The following is a 20,340-nucleotide window of genomic DNA, read 5'->3' as shown; positions in this document are numbered from 1 at the left end:
AGGGAGACTGAGAGGTTTTACCTGGCCTGGTCCAGGGCTGATTGAGGCGTGATGTCTGCTGTAATCCCAGTGGAACACACATGAGTATTCACACCTCTGCCAAAGGTATGAGTCTCAGAGAAAAGGGAGGAAGGCAAATGTCAGTTCAGGGATCAGATGAGCTAGGCCTTTGGAGGAGGTAGGAGCACCTGTCCAGGCCTTGACGGTTCTCCTTTGGTGCCCTCTGATGCCCTAAGGTGTCCCTCCAGGTGGGCTGAGCAATTCCCACCTTGGCTGTGTGTGGGGAGCCCATCCTTGCACCCATGCAATTGTGAAGCAAAGCCCTCACCCCATACAGCCTCCTTTCTGTGTCCTGTTGACCCTAGGCCATGCCCACTGTGCTTTCAGCCACACACAAACCTCAGACCTAGACACACTCAGGGATCCTCCCCTCTCTCCAGCCCTCTCCCTTAAAGGTCTAGAAACCTCCACAGGCACCATGCTACAGTCAGTCATCTGTGAACTCCTGGAAAGTTCACTTGGACACGGTTCTGACAAGGGCTGGGGTTGGCAGGGGGCCTGGTCCCTGTCCCGGGTGCCGGCTAACACTTCACCAATCATCTTGCCCACCCATGTTCTACAGAAAGGCCCAGCAGGTCCCTGGATGCACTCAAAGGCTGCTCCCCTCCAGTGGCTGAGCAGAAAACAGCTCCATCCTAGAGGTCCTACTGGACTCCAGGAGCTGCTGTGCAGAGGGAAGAAAAGCACTGTCACTGAAATCATGATGGAGATGGGGAGCATAGGAAACCAAGGGGTTGAATAATCAGATGAAGGAGAGGTGCCACAACAACGAGGTGTGGAGGGGAGCAGACCAGGGCGGGCGGGCCCACTGCCCCCACTGGATGGGTTTAAAATCATCTACTTCCCAGCAGTGGAAGGCCCAGAGGCCAGTGCTACCCCCAGGCCACGTCCATAATGCAGAAAGAAGGCAAGGAGAAGAAAGGGGCCTGAAAGAGCCAGGTGTAGGTGAGAGGCGACAGAAAATCTTGGGTGAAGCGTCACAACATGGAAGTTCAGGCACTCCCCTTTTCTATTAGCAAAGTCACATTTGTTCCTGTGTACTTGGGGGGAGGTCAGGATGGGGGCAGATGTGATACAGCCATGGTGGAAGAGTCCTCATGGTTCCCATAGATACAGAGTGGAACCCAGCCTTTGCCTCCAAGCCCACCTCATGGCCACATCCTAGAATAGCCCAGGGTCCTCCTAGGTCTACCACAGCCCACACGGATGCCATCCTGGTGAGTCCCTCTCTTTGGCTGCCGGTCCCAGCTCTGCTCAGCTCACATCCTTATCACTTTTCTCACCACCTTTCATAAGAACTTCCTCTGCCATCTTTCTCCACCCATGTACCTTCCACATGGCTGCCTGAGAAGTCTCTCAAAGTGGAAATCTGCCCACACATCTCCTCCTGTGCACATGCTGTGCCCTCTTTCTGGGACACCCTTCCCTACCCCTGCCTTGGACAAGGGCAGGAGTGATGGGGCCGAGGTTTGGATATCCAGGAAGGACTTGGGGCTGGATCCTGTTGGCTGGCGATTCTCAAACTTGCTCACGTGACAAAGCTCCTGGAAGACATGGGCCCATTTCGCAGAATACCACAGACCACTGATAGATATCATTCCATGGTAACCACAGGTAGGCATGCATTAGATTCAAAGATAGTCCTCTTTTATACAGGACTGTCATACTCCTCATGTACATGCAGTTCTTGGCACATATATAATGTGTTTTTATTAAAACACATTTCCAAGTTTTTCATATCATGTGCATTTTCCATTTGCTCAATACTTTTCTAATCTGGGTTCTAATTGGGTTTTCTAATCTCATTGGGTTAATAAATTGAAGCATGTAGTTGTATAAATCTCATCACCTTGATAAGCTCTGAATTTCTTTTCCTGAAAGGTAAGGTTAACAACAATTTGACAAGGATTCAGTAAATTAAACCACCAGTGCACACTGGAGGCGCCCAGGACATGCCAGCAGCTTTTTCTTTGTCCCCTTTTCCACAGGCCCCTCTGCTTGACATGCACTGTGACCCACAGTCCCGGCTAGGACCCTGGTCTGTTTCCGTAGTACGTATTTAATGTTTTTTCCTGCCCAGTATCCACTTCCCTTCCTCACCCCCGATATCTTTGTGTGGAATTCTCCTCATCCTGGGTGGAGGATTGAAGAAATTTAATGCAAACAACTGGCTTCCCATGAGGGCAACAGTGTTGTTTTCTGAATGCTGCCAGGTGGGTCTGTGGAGGGAGCCAGGTTTATTCCCTAATTTGTCACCATTATAAAATTCTCAGATTTTTTTTTTCTCCACATGAGAGAAAGTTGTGGGAACAGCTGGGACCCAGGAAGCCCCATGGGTGTTTGTCATAGATGTCACCTTGACCCATCAGGGAGGTGCTGGAGGTAAGTGATCAAGAACCCCTGGGTTCTCACAGGTCACCAGGAGGCAGACAGGTTAAGGGTCTAGAAAGTTTTGCATAGAAGGGCTTATTTTGGTTCCTGTGGGGCTGGGCTTTCTGACATCACACAGGGAGGAAGTTCACTTCTGCCACCCAAGGGGCAACATGACCACTCTTATCAGCACTGAAGAGCCATCAGAAGCCACATGCAGAAATCCTCAGCAGAAGTCTGGGGTGTGCTGGGGCCAGGGGAGCTGCAGCCACGGGAAGGGGAGAGAGAAGTGGAGGTGGCCCGGGAGCCTCAGTGTCCATCCCCCCACAGGCCAGGCACATCTGTCTGGTTCTACTAGGTATGTCTCAGATCCTCTATTTCTTCCTCTAGTAAGTGGGCACAATACTTGTCTCTTAAGAGTGTCATGGAGGTTAAATGAAATAATGTATCAGAAATGCCTGGGACATTGCGGGCACTTGATAATTGTGGCCACCCTCCCTCTGTAGCAGATAGCATCACCGGAAGAGAGAGGAGGGTTCCAGCATGGAGCAAGTTCATGACATCCGCCATGAGCAGGGGACAGACATTATAGCAAGGAGAAAAAGTATTTGTGAAAAGGTTGGTAATGAGGGTGGGGACGTTCAGGAGTAGAATAACAGGATTTGAACCATAATGCGAGGACCACAGACACAGGACTCAAGACCAAGCCTGAGTACCTGGAACCCCCTGGCCCTCGTGCGCCTATTCCCTGAAGCTGATGGCTGTGCGTGCAGGTGGGTGAGTGTGGAGGTACCATGTGGATGTAAATGGGTGGATGTGTGGAGATTGCTGGTCACAACTAACTTATGCCAGAAAACTCTTTTCCTAATTAGTCGTTTCTGTTGAACTTAACTGCCCAGAAAATCTAATTTTGAAGTTTATCCGAGACATGATTATGTGCTTTTCATATAATCTCTTTTTCTGAGAGTCCCCGTGAAAGAAGGCTAATTGGATGCTGTTTGGTTGCAGTAAGAATACTCAAGACCAGGTGGAGCCAGTAGCCTTGTGCTCCCTGGCATGGGGCCAAGGCCAGGACAGCAGCCCTGATTGGATCTTCCTAGGCCTGGCCCGCCCAGGGAGAGAGGGCGCTGGTGATGGGCTGCCCCGCCCAGGACCAGACAAGTTAGGAGGACGGAGGAGGCTGGCCTGTCCCCTCCTCTCACTCACACTCTGCCCTCCTCTTGGGACCCAGGAGCCCACCCTCAATCAAATTGTGGCCTTGCTCTCAATTTCCGTTTCCCTTTCTGACAACACAGGCCAGCCTCCCAGAAGAAGAAAGATGAGTTTCTAATGTAAAACAGAATCTGTTTGAACCAAGCTCAGAATGGTTTCCTGACTTTTATCAGGAAGGGGAAGGACTTCCACATCAGGGGACCAGAGGTGGTGCCAGGCATGGAGGTGTGCAGGGGGGTGTCCTCAGGTTGGACAGGAAGGCTTGGGAGGGAGCCCTGGGCATCAGGGCGGGCCTTCCAGGGAGAGAGTCAGGAGGATGGAGGCCTTCCATTGCTGCCCTGGCCCCCATCGTTCAACCCCCTTTCATTCTGCCACGGCCCCCCTGACCTGCTAAAATTGAATGGTGGTTCTGGTGGGCTCCAGCACCCCATCCTAACAGGCACTGTCATTCAGTCCTCAGGGCAGGCAGTGGGGGCCCGAGGAAGAGGCAGCTGCCCTCCACCTTCTTGAGAGCCAGTCCCAACCCAGGATGTTAGGAGAGAAAAAGGCTGCAAAGGGAAGAGACTAAAAGAAAGGAGGACAGAAATCTGCCACAAGAAATCTCCAGCTTCTCTCAGCCTCACCCTGGAGAGGAGGTCTCTTGCTGGGAGAGAGGCAGGAAAGGAGACCCAGAGGGCACGTGGACGCCTGAGCTCAAGTTCTCCAGCAAGAAGGACCGACGCGGCCAAAGTGATAACCAAAACCTCAAGGGCTAAGCTCCCCTGGGAGAGCAGGGAGAAGACACTGGGAAAGTTACCAAATGTGTTTCCTCTCTTCCTGTGCACTCTTCACATGGGCCCACACAGCCCTGCCCATTCCCCCCTCTTGTCTCTGGAAGTTGTGAGGTGGCCACTGGAGAGAGACGGGTGAATCTGAGGGTAAAACCCACACCCCACGTGGCTCCCCTGGACATCAGCAAAGCCCTCGTTGAACTGGGGCGGGGGAAGCTCAAGGGTTTCCTCAGGCTGCAAGAGGTGTGGTAAATCCAGGCTCATGAGCCACAACAAAACTACAAAAGAAAGCGACAAGCCCAGCTCACCCTGTGAAGGCTGCACGCTGGCCCAGCTATGCTTTTCCCCTGGTAAATCTGCAGAAAATCCAGCCCCTCCAACTGTAGCTCAATGGGGAAGAAAGCAGACCTCAAACTGCATGGGAAAAACATCAGGGAGATTTATCCGTACTGTATCAGAAAAAATAGAGTACCTAGACAAAGCCATTCATGTGAAGCCTGGGCAGGATTTAACAAACAGCCAGGCATCTATGCAAACACACTTTAGCAAGAAAGATAAAGATGGAAGGAAAAAAGGAAGGAAGGAAAGAAGGGAGGGAGGGGATACAGCTTGGAAAATATAGATGAAAAAGATATTCTGAAAGAAAATGTAATCCAGGAAAGAAATTCCTTTAGGTACTTATATTTGTTTATTGAGCATTCCCTATGTACCAGGCCCTGTTCTATCACTCAAACATGTGTTACCTCACTTAATTCTTATAATACTTATATTGAGGTAGATCTCATTATAAGCCACATTTTATTGATATAAGTCTTATTTTACAGACGAGAAAAGAGATACATAGAAGGTAATTAACTTGCCCAAGTGGCAAGTCCAGTATTCAAAATCATGAAAATCTAGATAAAATACATGATGGCAGAAAATCTAGATAAATAAATAAAGGTATAAAAGAAAAAATAATTCATAATTCTACTGCCAAGAAGCAACTACTTCTTCCTGTCATTTATCTTCTCTATTTTCAATTTATTTTTATAGTAGCTCTTGGTGTATTTTATTACAAAAAATTTTGGAGGAGAAAATTTAAAACTACCTAAAATCATATGATGTAACTCCCTTTAGATGCATGTATATTTACTTATACTCTTACTGGAAAGACAGAACAGAAGTGATGGAGGATTCATACACACACACACACACACACACACACAGCTGTGTTTAAAGTACAGTTGCCCCCCCGCCCCACCCCTTGTAGAGGCAAGTTCCTTATCTGTGAATTCAACCAACCCTGGATCAAAAATATTCAGAAAAAAAATACCAGAAAGTTCCAAACAATCATGTTAAACATGTCTACCAGTATAGGTACTGAACTGTAGTTAGCAGTGTGAACCTGTGGTTTTATCACTCTACTGTTTGTATTTAGTCTCTAAATGCCATCACTAACTTTTGTTGTCATTGTTTTTGTTTCAAGGAACTCTTCTTGGGTACTGAGTTCCCTGAGTTTTCTTATATTTAAGAATATCTTCTTAATGCTGTTATAACTTAACAATTTGGAGGTCTGTGCTCGTTTTGGGATATACTTATTTCCCTCAGCACTTTGTAGAAATTGCTCTATTTTCTTTTAACTGTTACTGTGGTTGTAATACATGATATACATAGCTTGGGTTTTTGTTTGTTTGTTTGTTTCCTGGATTGAAGTATTCTACCTTTATCCTTTATATTCCATTTCTTAACAAAGGTCTGTCTAGCTTGTCATCATTTTGTCTTTTATATGATATGCACTTTTAATGTTCAGATTAACATTTTTCTTCAGGAAATTTTTAAAATTTATATCTTCAAATCCATGTTTTTTTCCTATATTATGATTCTCTGAGATATCAATTTTCCCTCTGTTGTATTGTCCTTATATATTATTTTCTATCTAACAATTTTTATCTGTTTCATGCAGGTCTTTCTTATATGACAGTAGTTTGACTTTTAGCTGGATGCACTGTAAAATTCTGATTACTATTCTCAGAAACATTCCAAGAATATATTATGATATTGCATCCAAAAACCATGAAAACAACTTTCTATGGAAAACTTCTCTGTACCTTAGCAGAGAGCATGAAAGTATACACAGAAGTTAAAATAATATTATTATTATCCCCAGACTTCAAAATTATTATGTAATATACAGCATGGTGACTATATATAATACCATATTACATATTTGAAAGTTGCTGAGAGAGTAGACCTTAAAAGTCCTCATCCCAAGAAAAAAATTTTGTGTGACTATGTATGGTAACCAATGCTAACTAGACTTATTGTGGTGATTATTTCACAGTATATACAAATATTGAATCATTATATTGTATACCTGAAACTCATATAATGTTATATGTCAACTATACTTCAATAAAACAAATTTTAGAAGACTTACAAAAAAGAAAGCATATACAGAAATTTAAAAAATGTTATGTATTATTATTCCCAAACTTCAAAATTCCGCATAAAACCTAAAAGAAAATGTAGAGAAAACCGCCGAGGACTTGGAACAATATAAGAAAAATGCAAACGTGTTAGAGAAGAGGTAAGTGAACTGGAAAATGAAATGCAGAATAGTCAACATCCATCAGCTCCAGGAAGTAAGAACAGGGAAAATGAAGAGGAGGAAATAATTAAAGACATAATAGAGGAGTGTTTCTATAGTCTAAAGTAAACAAATATCTTCACACTAAAAGGAGCTGCTGATTGCTAAGCAGGAAGGATGGGGAAGAGTGTAGGGAAAATCAGATCGCTTCTAGAAAGAACAAAGGAGCTACAATGGAAGAAGAATCGAATAGGACTTCTTGACAGTATCACTACAAACTGGAATTAAAGGCAGAAAGGCCTTCAATGTCCTAAGGGAAAATCACTGTCTACTTATAACCCTGTCAATTAGATGTGAGAACAAAAGGCAGATATTTTCAGTCCTAGCAAAGATTCAGGAATTTTACCTCCCATGTGTCCTCTCTGAAAAAAAAAAAAAAAAGAAGAAGAAGAAAAGAAAGAAAAGAAAGGCAATCAGATTCTGCAGACAAAACAAGAAGCTTGAAAGAAAAGTCATGGTACAAACATGAGACAAGCTAAAACTTGGCATAATTTTAAGCAACGAATGGCATTTAAAAAAAGGAATCTATTTGACCTTAAACCTTGGCATATTCTCAGTAGCACAGCAAAGATTCAGTGATCTAGGAAAACATTCTCATCCTCATGTAGATGTTTCTCTAATAAAAATATCTGGCTGAACCACAGGAAATTGCCACATTTTGGGGAGGTAAAAGGAGATTGAATATAAGGAATTGCATATGGTTCATATGATTCAACTGAGTACATAATCATACTATCAAAAGTTCTATTTGTTGGGTTTTGATTTTCAGAACCAACATAAAAATAAAAGATGGAAGACATGATTGCAGTTTCAGAGCAAGAAATAAATGATAAAAACGTTGAAAATATAAAAACCATGTTATGTTTAAGAAGTAGAAGGTTGAAGGAGGTAGAAAGAAGTTCAGGGGCACAAAATTACTTATTACTTATTTAATGAGGAGTCCCAAGATGCTGATTATACTTCATGAATCAAGAAACAGAATGGATATTATAAGATAAAGCATATGTACATATATTAATGTTGAGAACTAAGATTTTCACTATAAGACAAAGGAGATATGGGTAGAAACTAAAATAAAAAATCCTATTCCCTTAAATTTGAATTGGAAATATCACTACAAATTCATAATTTTATGTGTAGGCACCTGTCCATCCATCCATCCATCCATCCATCCATCCATCCATCCATCCATCCTAGTTCTGTCTGATGAAATGGCAAAATGCCAGTACCAAGGAATCTATCTGGTGACCCAGATCTTGATTTCTCAATACTATTCCCCAGGAAAATGAACCATCCTTGGATAAATGGCTGATTCTAGGTCTGAGGCAGGGAAAGTAGAAGATAAGCCTGGAAAGTCTTGTTATATCAGAACGTAAAGAAGTGCTTGAAGAATAATGAAAATCAGTCAAAAGGATGCAGGAGTCAACTTTAAGGGGATCTCACTGACTATTTTGGGAACAATTTAAATATCAAGAAGTATAACACGTTGAGAAAATAAATCCATGAATCTATAGTAATATGAGTGAAATTGCTTATGTCTACATAATGTATAAATAAATTTACAAGAATGGCAGCTTTATGCATGATTTCCAAAACAAGAAATAATCTAATTTTCATTAACAATAGGTTGGATAAATTATGTTATATTTATACAATGAATAATACATTGCTTCGCCTTGTCACACTGCAATAAATAGCCCATGGTCCAGTCTGTGGGTAGCTCCTCCAAGCATCAGGGAGGGGGTCACATGCTCAGTGACAATATCAATAAACCATCAATAGTGAGTGCTTGTGATATGTCAGCCACAGTTTAAATACTTGTATTTACTCCTCATGTCAAATCCAGTTTCAAAGGAAGCCACTCTCAACAATAACTAACATTTATATTTGATTGAACCATATGAAATTGCCGTCATCTGGTCAATTTTGTCCTAAAAACCCAGCGATTTCACGTGGTCCAATCAGATACCACATTGCCCAGAACAGAGCCCAGTGGTCAGAGGCAGAGAGAATGTGAGCCTAACTTGCATCATCTGCTACAAACAAATATGGACGTTTGGGATTCTCATCCCCTAAAATTGTTTCCGGGTCACCAAACTGCACCAGTAGGAAATGGGCAGCCCCTGGAAGGGGGAGGGGCTCCCCTCTTCAGATGAGACTGTGGAGGGGGGAGTAGACAAAGCAGATTCTCCATCTGGGAAGTGCCAGGGACCACAAGGACACTGGGCATGTGGCCCCCCACCCTGTTGTCTGACCTGGAATGTATTGCAGTGCCAGGGAAGGGAGTGGTGTTTCTGACAAGCAGGATTTGATCATTGCTCAAACTGGCAGCAGTTCAGAGCATTTCCTGAGAGTTTCTACTGGCCTTATGCTGTTCCTTCTGTGCCCTGTATACTGGGGGTGCGGGGGACAGGAAGGAGTCTTTAGGGATATAGCTTCCCAGGCCATGAGGAGCCACACCGACCTGTGGGGAGGGCTGCCCATCACTGAGATGATGGAGATCGGGACTCGGGTTGGCTGCTGGCCCCCGTAGCACTTTAGGGCCATATCCCTTGAGGTGAGGAGGCATGTGTCCTGTGAGTAGGAAGAGGATGTGTGAATGCTGGGTAGCTTCAAGGTGGGTGGAGGCAGAGGCTGCCCTGGGGAGTTGCCCTCCCAGTGCCCACTGCTCCCTCTTGCTTACTAACAGCATCCCCCATTTTATTTGGGGTGCCGATATGCCCCATTTCTACATTTTCTCGCCTCCTTTACAAATAGGAGTAGGATAATTATTTTAAGCTTTATTCATGTTGTTGTGCGTGTGTTCATTCTTATTGCTCTTACATCATACTTTGATAATGAGATAAATGCTATAGAAATATATCCATTCTATTTTTCTACCAAGTCAAAAGTGTAATACTATAGGAAACGTTCTAGACTCAATTAAAATATTTTAGCTGCCATGTTCTAGCTGTGTAACTGTGGACATGTCACTAAACCCCCCCATGCCTCAGTTTCCTCTCCTGTAGGATGGGACTAACACTAGCACCTCATTGGTCAGGTTCACCAGTACTTTTATCATTGACTTGAGAAGCCCAGCCTCCTGGACCTGTATCTGTCTGCATGCCTGAATGGCTTTGTGGACTGGAACCTTCTATTGGCTCTGGCTCCTTGGTGAGTTATGATGACCGAGGTTTGTCAAAGGTCAGGCAATGATAGATCAAGGAACCGGGGGTCTTGGCTCTCTGCCTGGGAGAGCTGCAGAGAGGGAAGCCCTCTGCCTCAGTTCTGATGGGGTATCTGAGAAGCAGGCCCATGTGGTGCTGTCACAGGACAGAATTCAGGTCAGCATGGGTCCCGTCATCAGGAGGAGAGGTTCTGGAGCTATCTCAGAGGTGCTTCAGCTGGAAAACTGATTGCCATGTGAGAAGGAAGTTTAGAGAAAGTCAAGGTGGTGGTGGAGAGATTCACACAGGAAGCTGCACTGCTGCTTCCCAGCAGGAATGAGGTTTGGGAGAAAACAGCAAAGGTGTTCATGTCCCTCTCGCAGGGTGAGGAAATCATTAGGGAGTCCACCAAACAGACCCTTCCTTCTAGCAAAGTTAAGTGAGAGAAGTTTAAAGGAGAGGACAGACCTTACAAACAGGGGAGGCTGCCCTCTGAGTTGAGGATGGAACTTGTGGCAGGCGGTATTTTGCCAAGATGGCCAGAGAAATATTTTCTATCTCTCATGCTCCTCTAAAAGCTTGCAGCCCCTCATCAAGAAGTGGCATTTACAACCTTTCCCCTTGAACCAGGCCTACGGGACTGCCTTGACCATACACTAGGGAAGAAGTGGCATTATGTGACATCTGGGCTGGGGTATAACAATGTCATACACCTCCTCCAGGTTTTCTGGGGATATTCACTGTTGGAACCCAGCCACCATGCTGTGAGGAAGCCTAGGTAGCCCGTGGAAAAGCCTACATGAAGAGAAATGGAGACCCCAGCGCACAACCCCAGCTGAGCTTCTAGCCAACAGCCAGAGTCAACTTGTCAGCCGTATGGAAGAGCCGTCTTGGAAGTTGACCCTCTAACCCCTAGTCTTATGCTACGTGGAACAGAAATGAGCCACACTGGCCAGCTTAACTGATTCACAAGCAAAATAGAGGATTGTTGTTATTTTAAGCCACTAAAGTTTGGGGGCAATTTGTTATGCAGCAATAGACAACTCATATAAAGCTCATCTAGGAAAAGTATATAGGTTGATGCACTATTCAATAGCTGATGCAGGTCAATATAGGGAGATGCCAGCCCCAGCTCTTACTGTCACCTGGCAGCCTTCTCCACTGAGCAAGCCTTTCCTACCATTCTGGCAAGTCTGGTGCTTTAAAGGACAAGAGTGAGAACTGCCTGCCCTCTCTTGGACATCTAAGTTAAAAAAAAAAAAATTGCACCTCTGGTCAAAATACAAACATTTTTTGGAATGGCTTAAAAAGTGCTCTTGTTATAATACTATTTTTTAATTGTGGGATTCACTAAGAGCTCTAGATAACTTCTCTACAAATGTCAAGGGTCTGCCCTATCATCCAGGTTTATAAACCTCTTTCTACACAGCTTGTGGGAGACACCAGGCTGTCCAGAGCATTTAATGACTTACTGAGGGTTTATAACGACTGGAATATTATTTTGCTGCATTTTGTAGATGAAGAGACTGAGGGTCCCAGAGGTCATGTCCATTGAGCCAGCAACTGAGGGAGCAAGGACAGGAAGCTATGTCTGTCCATCTCAGTCTGATATTCTGTACAAGGTCAATGTGTAGCTTTGAATTTAAAGTGGGGATTTATTTCTTTCCACTAATTGGGTGATAAGAACATGTATCTTTAACTCACTCATTCTTTCTCTCTCTCTTTTTACTTTTGGATAGTATAGACAGCCATTTCTTTCTTTCTCTCTTTTTTTAAATTGCTGTAAAATACACAAAACATAGTATTTACCATCTTAACCATTTTTCAGTGTACAATTCAGTGGCATTAAGTACATTCACATTTTTGCACAACCATCACCATCAATCATCCACAGAACTATTTTCATCTTGCAAAACTGAAACTCTGTACACCTCCTCATTCTCCCTTCTCTCCACAGCTCTGATAGCCACCCTTCTACTTTCTATGAACTTGACTACTCTCAGAACCTCATACAAGTGGGATTGTACAGCATTTGTTTTCTTGTCATTGGCTTATTTCACTTAGCTTAACATCCTCAAGTTTCCTCCACGTTGGAGCCTGTGTCAGAATCTCCTTCCTTTTAAAGACAGTTGCTTCTCTCCGTTCAAGCACAATGTCTTGCTTTGGTCTACATGCAACCTCTTGCCAACGTCTGTGTTTAAAGCTTCCAACAAATCACAGTTTCTCTCCATCCTCTGCTTTATGTAAGCAGTTGGGGTTTTCTTAGCACGGAAGCAGGAGCACCATTAGGTGTGTAATCACTGTCTTCCAACTCTGGAAGACCATACCCCTGTATGGTCTAGGGGACATTCTCCCAAATGGGTTAGGAGATTTTTTTCCCCACGGAAACAAGTGCTTCCTTCATCCTTCACGGCATCACCCTGCATCAGTGATTGGATCATGAGGGTACAGGGAGTATCTTAAGTAACTTTGAGTTCCAGGTACCCATCCACAGTAGATCCTTTATAAATATCTGCTCTGAATGAGTAGCTGAGTAAATGAATGCAACCACCCGAAGGCACTTGGGTTAGCAGAAAGCCTGGTCAGTTCACAAAAGTTACTTCAGTGGCTTGGCAATAGGAGAAATGTAAGTAAACTAAAAAATTAAAAATGAACTTTTACTGGATTCAGAGCAGAGATTTTTAAAACATCCCTTAAAAGCCTCCCAAGCCAGTAAGATGTGACTCTAACCAGACTCTGTGTGTCAGCAAAGCTAATGCCCCCATCAGAAGGGCATCGGACATTGGTGGTGTGCTGGCTATATGTCAGCCCTGTCCTCATTTATGGCTCCCAGGAATCTGGTGGATGGGCACCATTGCTGTCCCTGGTGCACTGCGAGGTTGAGTAGCTTACCTGCCATCTCACTGGGCCTCCTGGAACTTGAATCTACTCAGCCAGCTGCAAAGGGAGACTCTCAGTCAGGGATGCACAGATAGGACATGTCCCAGGGGACAAAGTTGATATTGTGCAACCGTGTGTCAACCCTGTGTCACCTAAGTGGTACCTCTCAATCTCCTGGGGGTCTGATTCAGCAGCTCTGGGTGGGCCTACGAGTCTATATGTCCAACAGGGACACATGCCCTTGAGAAGAAAGTACTGGGAAGGGACGGTGCTGGCTCAGGTCACAGCCTATTATGTCCCTGGGTAGATGTAAATTCGGACAGGGAATATGGGAGCATTAAGCTATTTTGGCAACCTTCGGATTTTACTATGGTCCCTGAGTATTTTCCACAGGCTGAGCATGAGTTTGCCAGAGAGAGGGTGGATCCTATACCTGGTAGCACCCTGAAGTCCTTTCCACACTACAGTTTACCAGATGGAAGTTGAATCCATCTGTCTACCTGAGCTGAGGCAGCCTGACTCTGGCTCTGGACTCATATCCCCTCAGGGTGTCTGGCCCTGCAGCGTGGAGGAACCCTGGAGGCCTCTTGGGAGATAAACCTGACCCTCCCCACCCGTTGTCCTCACACTTGTGATACCTGGAATATTGGCTGGCGATGGGCACGTCTGAGTCAACAGCCCAGCTCGGAACCCCTTACTAGCCAAGTGACCACGGCTAAGGCCCTCCCTCTTGTGAACTTGATTTCTTCATTTGAACAATGGGCCGCGAGACCCCCTCAAAGATCCTTGAGGTGACGGATGTACAGCAACTTTGCTTAACAGACTGATACGCACGTGGACGTGGACACGTGCCTAAGGAGGGAACTAGAAGACACAGCTTGAGAATCTGGTGACACATCTCATTTAAACAAGCTTTCAGGATGAGAATGCAAGGTCTCCGTTGACATGTTATCCTGCAGAGATGACTTGTGAGCCGAGAGGTGTGGACTGAACACGCCATTTTCTCTGCCTTGCACAAAACACCGCTCTGTTTCACACTTGCACACACAGCGGAGTCAGAAACCAGAGACCCCCGCATGTTTTATGGACTCGCCTTGCTCTTGAAATTGGCATTATAAAGAGAATTTTCTGGGCCCCTCATGTCTTCTTCCCCCACAGTCACAATTCCCCAGCTCCTCAGCAGGCCATCTGCACAGCCGGCTATCATATGTCATGTTCCGTGATGCTTCCTGTGACCAGGATCTTTGGGCTCCCCTGTGACTGTCCCAGGCCAAGCCTGTCAGCCCGCACCTCTGTGACAACCCCTCCCCCTGCCGCTGCCTCTAATGGGCTCTTTGTCCTGACCTGGGCTCCCTTGAAGAAGGAGGGGTTTGTTCATTCGATGGCCTCTGATTTCCACCCCCTCCCCAGTCCCCACCCTCTGAGCTGGGTTGAGTCATGAATTCTGTGTTTTATGAAGTGTGGTTCTTCTCAGCAAGCTTTCCAATAATGCCTCTGTCGTTTGAAAGTACTTTTGTTCAGGATATGTGGACTGGTTTATCTAGCTTTGTTTGTGGTCAAAACTGTATTATTTATTTATTTATTTTTGCTGTGTATGAGTGTATTTTTCCCTACCACATAAGTGTTTTTTTAAAATTTGCACACAGTAAAATTAACTCTTTGGGGTGTATAATTCTCACAGTTCTACATACTTAAACCCATGTCTAGATTCTTAAAACCACGACCACACGCAGGATTCAGAACAATCACAGCATCCCAAAGAATCCCTGACCCGTCCCCTACCCCAGCCCTGGCAACTACTGATCTGTTTTTTGGTCCCTGTCATTTTGCCTTTTCCAGATTGTCACATAAATGGAATCACACACCTTTTGTTACTGGCTTCTTTCAATTTTTTAAATATATACTTAATTATAAGACAAATGCCACAAGGATGCTAAAAGCTAGGCAGAGATTTCGTTTTTCTTGCTGAGTTAAAAATGAAATCAATGTGATCAAGCTGCTGTTTAGACCAGGTGGGAAAGCCAGAGTGTGGAGGTCCCACGGTGGGACTGAGGCCGAAGGGAACCTGCTGTGTGTGCCAAGCAGGCGCTCAGAGGGGCACGATGGCACTCACAGTGACTGTGGTCCACTCTGTGCTGGCACTGCCTGGGGCCACACCGCCTTTAATCTGCACACAAACTCTGCATGTCCTGTCTTCTTTAATCTGCCAATGAGGAAAAATGGTCAAAGAGGCTAATATGCTGTCCCAGGTCATGTGTTAGAAGCGGGTTGGGCTGGAAATCAAACCCAGTCCCTCTGATTCTCCTCACTGCATTCCCAGGACCAGCTCTGGCTCAGCAAATGCCTCCTACTAACGCTCTGCGGTCAGATGGTTCCTGAGAACCTGTCTCAAAATTGGCATTATAAAGAGAATTGTCTTGGACATCAGCAGATGTAAGTCCAGCTCTAGGACTAACAGACATCTGACAGTGGAGAAGCACTCACCTCCTCCCAGGGTCTCAGTTTCCTCATTGTGTAATGGGATGGTGCCAAAGAGATACTGCATGTGCTGCTCGGGGAGTCTTTCTGGCTCTGTTCTTCAGGTCCAGTCAAAGTGGAATCAGAGCTGGCTGACCATGCATCCTTCCCCGCGCCAGGGCCCAGGGGAACCCGCCATCCTCCAGGCCCTTTCTGGCCCAGCTCTCTAGGGCTGGCACTGGAAGTCAGATGCCTTTGCAGTCCTTCTATGGAGCAGTTCTCCTTTCCTTTCCAAGGGCAGACCTTGAGACGGCTCCTTTCCTTCTCTTCCTACAGATCCTAGGACATTCTTGTCTAGATGGAAAACATGGCAAATAGTATAACTTACAAGCTTAATCTGATTAGTATGAAATCGAGGAGCTTGAGCTCAGCTGGCTCTGGGCCTACAGTTCATTTTAGACTGTTTTGAAAAAAAAAAAATGTGTTAGGGTCAGCAAATCCTTTCCCTCCAGACTTCCTCTTAATTTTTAAACCCCTTTGTATGTCAAGGGAAATGCAAGTCTTATGTCTTCAACCCACTTACTTTTCAGTCACTAAAGTTGTTCTGAAAGAGTGATTGAAGGTTCGAACAGTTCTTTTCTCAGGACAGGAAGTTGCGTTGACTTCCTGTGAGCAAGCTCCGATTTCCAAAGATCTGAGAAAGGGCCAGAACTCCCAATCCAGCAGGATTGCAACAGACATAAGGAGTGCCTTCTTTGGCCAGTACTCACATTTTGGTTCTTTTAGATTCTGTGTCCCTTTGGAGAAACAACTCAGCAAGAGTCATTGATATGTTTTTCCAAAAAACCGTCTTCAAAGCCAAATTGCCAACACAATTCAACAGAGGTACATAGACGCTTTTGCAGTGAATTACTCAATTGGGCAAATTCCCTGGGGTTCCTGTTTCTTTGTGGGTTTAGAATTGGATTAAAAGTCAAGGCAGGCTCCGACTTTGTCTGTAGCCTCCAACGATCTGCAGATGTCTTGGTGTCGCTGAGATGATTTTCAGATTAGTCTGAAACAATCAGATTAAGACAGGGGCTTACCCAGGAAAGGGACTGGGGCCACAGGGGTGGAGGCAAATGTTATAAACACAATGGAGGTCTTAGTGACAGTGGTTCAAAGTTATTGATTTGACCCTTGGGTTTTCTGAGTAATGGGCTTCAGGCTTGGTTCTGGTTTTATTTCCACACGTGAGTTGCCTCTTCCTTCTGGTCTTCCCATGAGGATGAAACCACTGGCCTGAGAGCTGCAGAAGGCCCTGGAGGGGCCCTGTCTATATTATTTCTTTTTGTATCCAACTTAGAATGTGGAATATGGTTGTTGCTCAATTGTATATTTGTCAAAAGGAGGAATGAATTAATGCCCAATGCCCTTTCACTTTTATTTCCTGTAGAAAAGTTCTCAGGTAACTAAGCCTCCTCACTCTTCAGTTCCCCCTTTCTGGTGTTGGTCCCAGAATTTCCCTGTCCAGACTTCAGACTGCTGTAAATCAGCTATGGAACGTGCATAAGAGCTTTTGAGTTTGAAATTCTCAAGGACCTGTCTATTGGCTACTTCCAGGTCCCCCCTGATACTTAGATGGAGACAATTTCTTTATCAGTTGGACATGGAGGGATCTCCATGTCTTAGATCTATAATTTCACCGGCCAAACTGAGATGGGGAGACAATGATGAGACCAGGGGAGGGGAGTGAATCTGGCCTAACAAGAAAAACAACAGGCCCAGGTGTCATGGCACAGTGGGCATAGGCAGCAGTGGGAAAGACAATAAGGGGACAGTCCTGACACCCAGAGATATGAGTCTTAGAAATTAGTGTATGATGGTTGCCCACAGGGTGGCAGGTGTGGATGAGACTTTCAGTAAGGCTGGCTGGCAAGTGGTAGACTGGCCCTAGACCCCTAGCAAGATTCAGAGGGAGGTCTCTAGACTTGGGGGGCTAATCTCTCAGGCAAAAATCAGCTCTAACTCAAGAGGTGCTGGGGTTCTGTTGAGACTCATCTCTTAGGAGCAAGGCAAGTTACCAGAAGGAATAAGAAATCCAGTTACCAGAAGTAGAACACGAGGCCAGAGTTGGACCAGCAGCAGGTGTGACCCTCAACTCAGCACTAAGTGAAGAGCTAGGACTGGCTAAAAGCCCCTACTGGAAATCAGGACTGGAGTGTGATGAGGAGAGAGGCAGAGGCAGCCTGCAATAGGACAGGCACATCCTTCCCGCACCCAGCTTCTCTTCTCACTGGGGTGGTTATTACTTAACATGCTTGACTATTTGGAAATGAAATCAGAGCACAAGAGAAGGACCTTACCTCTTCCTCACACTTCAAATCCTTCTTGGAGAGAGAGAACTTTCAGGCAGCACGTGGATTGCCTTTTGCTCCATGTGCAGACTCTGGGTTACCTGTCATGGCATGGTTGGGTCTGATCATGGGCTGCTACTGTGATGAAAACAACCAGTCAGTCTGAGGTTGTAGATACTTCACTCTGCTGTCTTTGATCTTCTCCAGTTTAGTGCTCCTGAGAGCCCTGAGAGGTGGGACCCCCATTCATTGTTTGTAGGTGGGAATACAGATATACATAAGTAAGTAAATGAGAAGATGAGCAAGTGGTCAGAGGCTCAGTGTGCTCGGTGTTCGGCTCCATGGATTCACAGCACGTCCACCTGCTCCATTTGCAGCCCACTTCGTCTTTGCCACTTGAACTCCCCCAGAGTCCAAACACTCATTTCCTGCATCACAGTCACAGCTGTCCCAGGTGCATCTGCCCACAGTCTCCAGAGGGATCCAGGCTTCTGTAGCTGCAGCCACCACAGGTTGGCCTGGTTATTCCCATTTTTGCATAACCTGATTGCTGCTGCCCTGTGTCCAACCCTGGCTCACCGATTCCTATGGCCCCAGCATTGCCTGGGGGTTGTCCTACCTCTTCCTCAGGAGGCTTAATGCAACTGGGACAAACCCACAGGGAAATGACCCCTTGCCATCCAACACGAAGTTATGAAGGCCAGAGGTGGACTCTGCCAGGGATTAAGTGTGTTTAGGGGAACTTTCCAGGCAGCCAAGAAGTTCTCAGAACATGCAGAAACCCTAAGGTATACATCCCACATTCTGAACCTCAAACAATAAAATTGGAAATAAACAGAAAAGCCAGGACCTAAAAGTACTTAACTACAAGGAATCTAAAAAGAGTTTTCTAAATATCAACCAGGCAGGGAGGAAATTCAAAGAAAGTAAGAGCATTTAAGAATATAATTACAATGTAGATACTCTAACAAAGTGTGAGGACTCAGGCCAATACTTTCTCAGAGGGAAAGTCATTTCTTTAGATGGCAATTTTAATAAAAATGCTAAAGGAGCTTTAACGACCTAAAAAGTTAACAAAGAAACAAAGATGCTGGTTCACAGAACAAAAAGGGAAAAAGAAAGACAAATGACACAGAAAAAAGTGAATGAGAAAGAGAGACAGCAAATGAATATGGGTTAATTCCTTGAAAAAGTATGTTTACCAAATTCATAAGGAACTATTTTTAATAGAAAAGGAGAGAGAGAGAGACAGACAGAAAATAGAAACTGACAAACTTAGAAACGAAAAATGGCTGATGAAAATTCGGAGCAATATAAGGGTTTGAGGCCATGGCCCACACTTTGAGAAAGCTAATGGGGGGCTTTGGAGCCAGACTGCCGGGTCCGAATCTCGCCGCTCCAAGTAGCTTAACTTCTTGTTCTGCCTGTTTCCTCCTGTAAAATGGGGAAGGATAATGATAACCTGTTTCTTATGGGTTTTGTAACGTTTGAGTGAGTTACTCCAGGTCATTTATGGGAACATTACAATGGCAGAGCCAGGGAGAGAAGCCTGTGACGATACTTGTCACAAGAGCCCATGGCAGCCCATGAGTCCTGGACTATTCTTATCCCCATCGTACAGAGAAAGAAACCAGGACCAAGAATGGTTAAGAAAACTGCCCAGGGTCATCCAACGTTTTTGGAAAGATTTTTCCAAACTGGGGGAGGACAGTAGAATTGTCACAGGGTTGAAGGAGCTGAGGATGTTTTCTCTGAAGAAGAGAAGACTCAGGGTGGCATGTCCCACGTGCCCTGGGGAATAGCTGATACCCATGATTATAAGCTAAAGGGAGGTACATTGTGATGGTTAATTTTACCTGTCAACTTGACTGGGCTTAGGGATGCCCAGATAACTGGTGAAGCATTACTTCTGGGTGTGTCTGTGAGGAAGAGATTAGGATTTGAATTGGTGACCCAAATAAAGAAGGTCCACTCTCACCAATGCAGGGGCATCATCCAATCTGCTAAGGGCCCGAATAGAACCAAAAGTTGGAGGAAGGATGAATTTGCTTTCTCTGTTTGAGGTGAGACATCCATCTTCCCCTGCCCTTGGACATAGGTGCTCCTGATTCTCGAGCCCTTAGGTTTAGATAGTTTGGACACCATTTTCCTTGGGCCTTCAGCTTGTGGATGGTTGACAGTGGGACTTCTCAGCCTCCATAATCACGTGGGCCAATTCCTCATAATAATTTCTTTCTTTGCATCTATGTATATCCTATTGATTTTGTTTCTCTGGAGAACCTTGACTAATACACACATTCAATACAATATGAGCGTGCTGATTTAAATGTTTGCACATTTAACCACCAATATCTGGTTTCTTGAGTATTTTCCCCTTTCTCCCTCAGCTTCCAAGTTTGGGGGTGACGAAGAAATGGTCTTTCCTAACTTTTGTGTTTCTCAAAACCATAGTCTGTTATGGAGACAACATCTTGTACTTC

This window comes from Hyperoodon ampullatus, assembly GCF_949752795.1.
Source record: "Hyperoodon ampullatus genome assembly, chromosome: 1".
Taxonomy (NCBI): Eukaryota; Metazoa; Chordata; class Mammalia; order Artiodactyla; family Ziphiidae; genus Hyperoodon; species Hyperoodon ampullatus.
The sequence above is the reverse complement of the archived record's forward strand: the minus strand, read 5'-3'. Positions refer to the sequence as shown.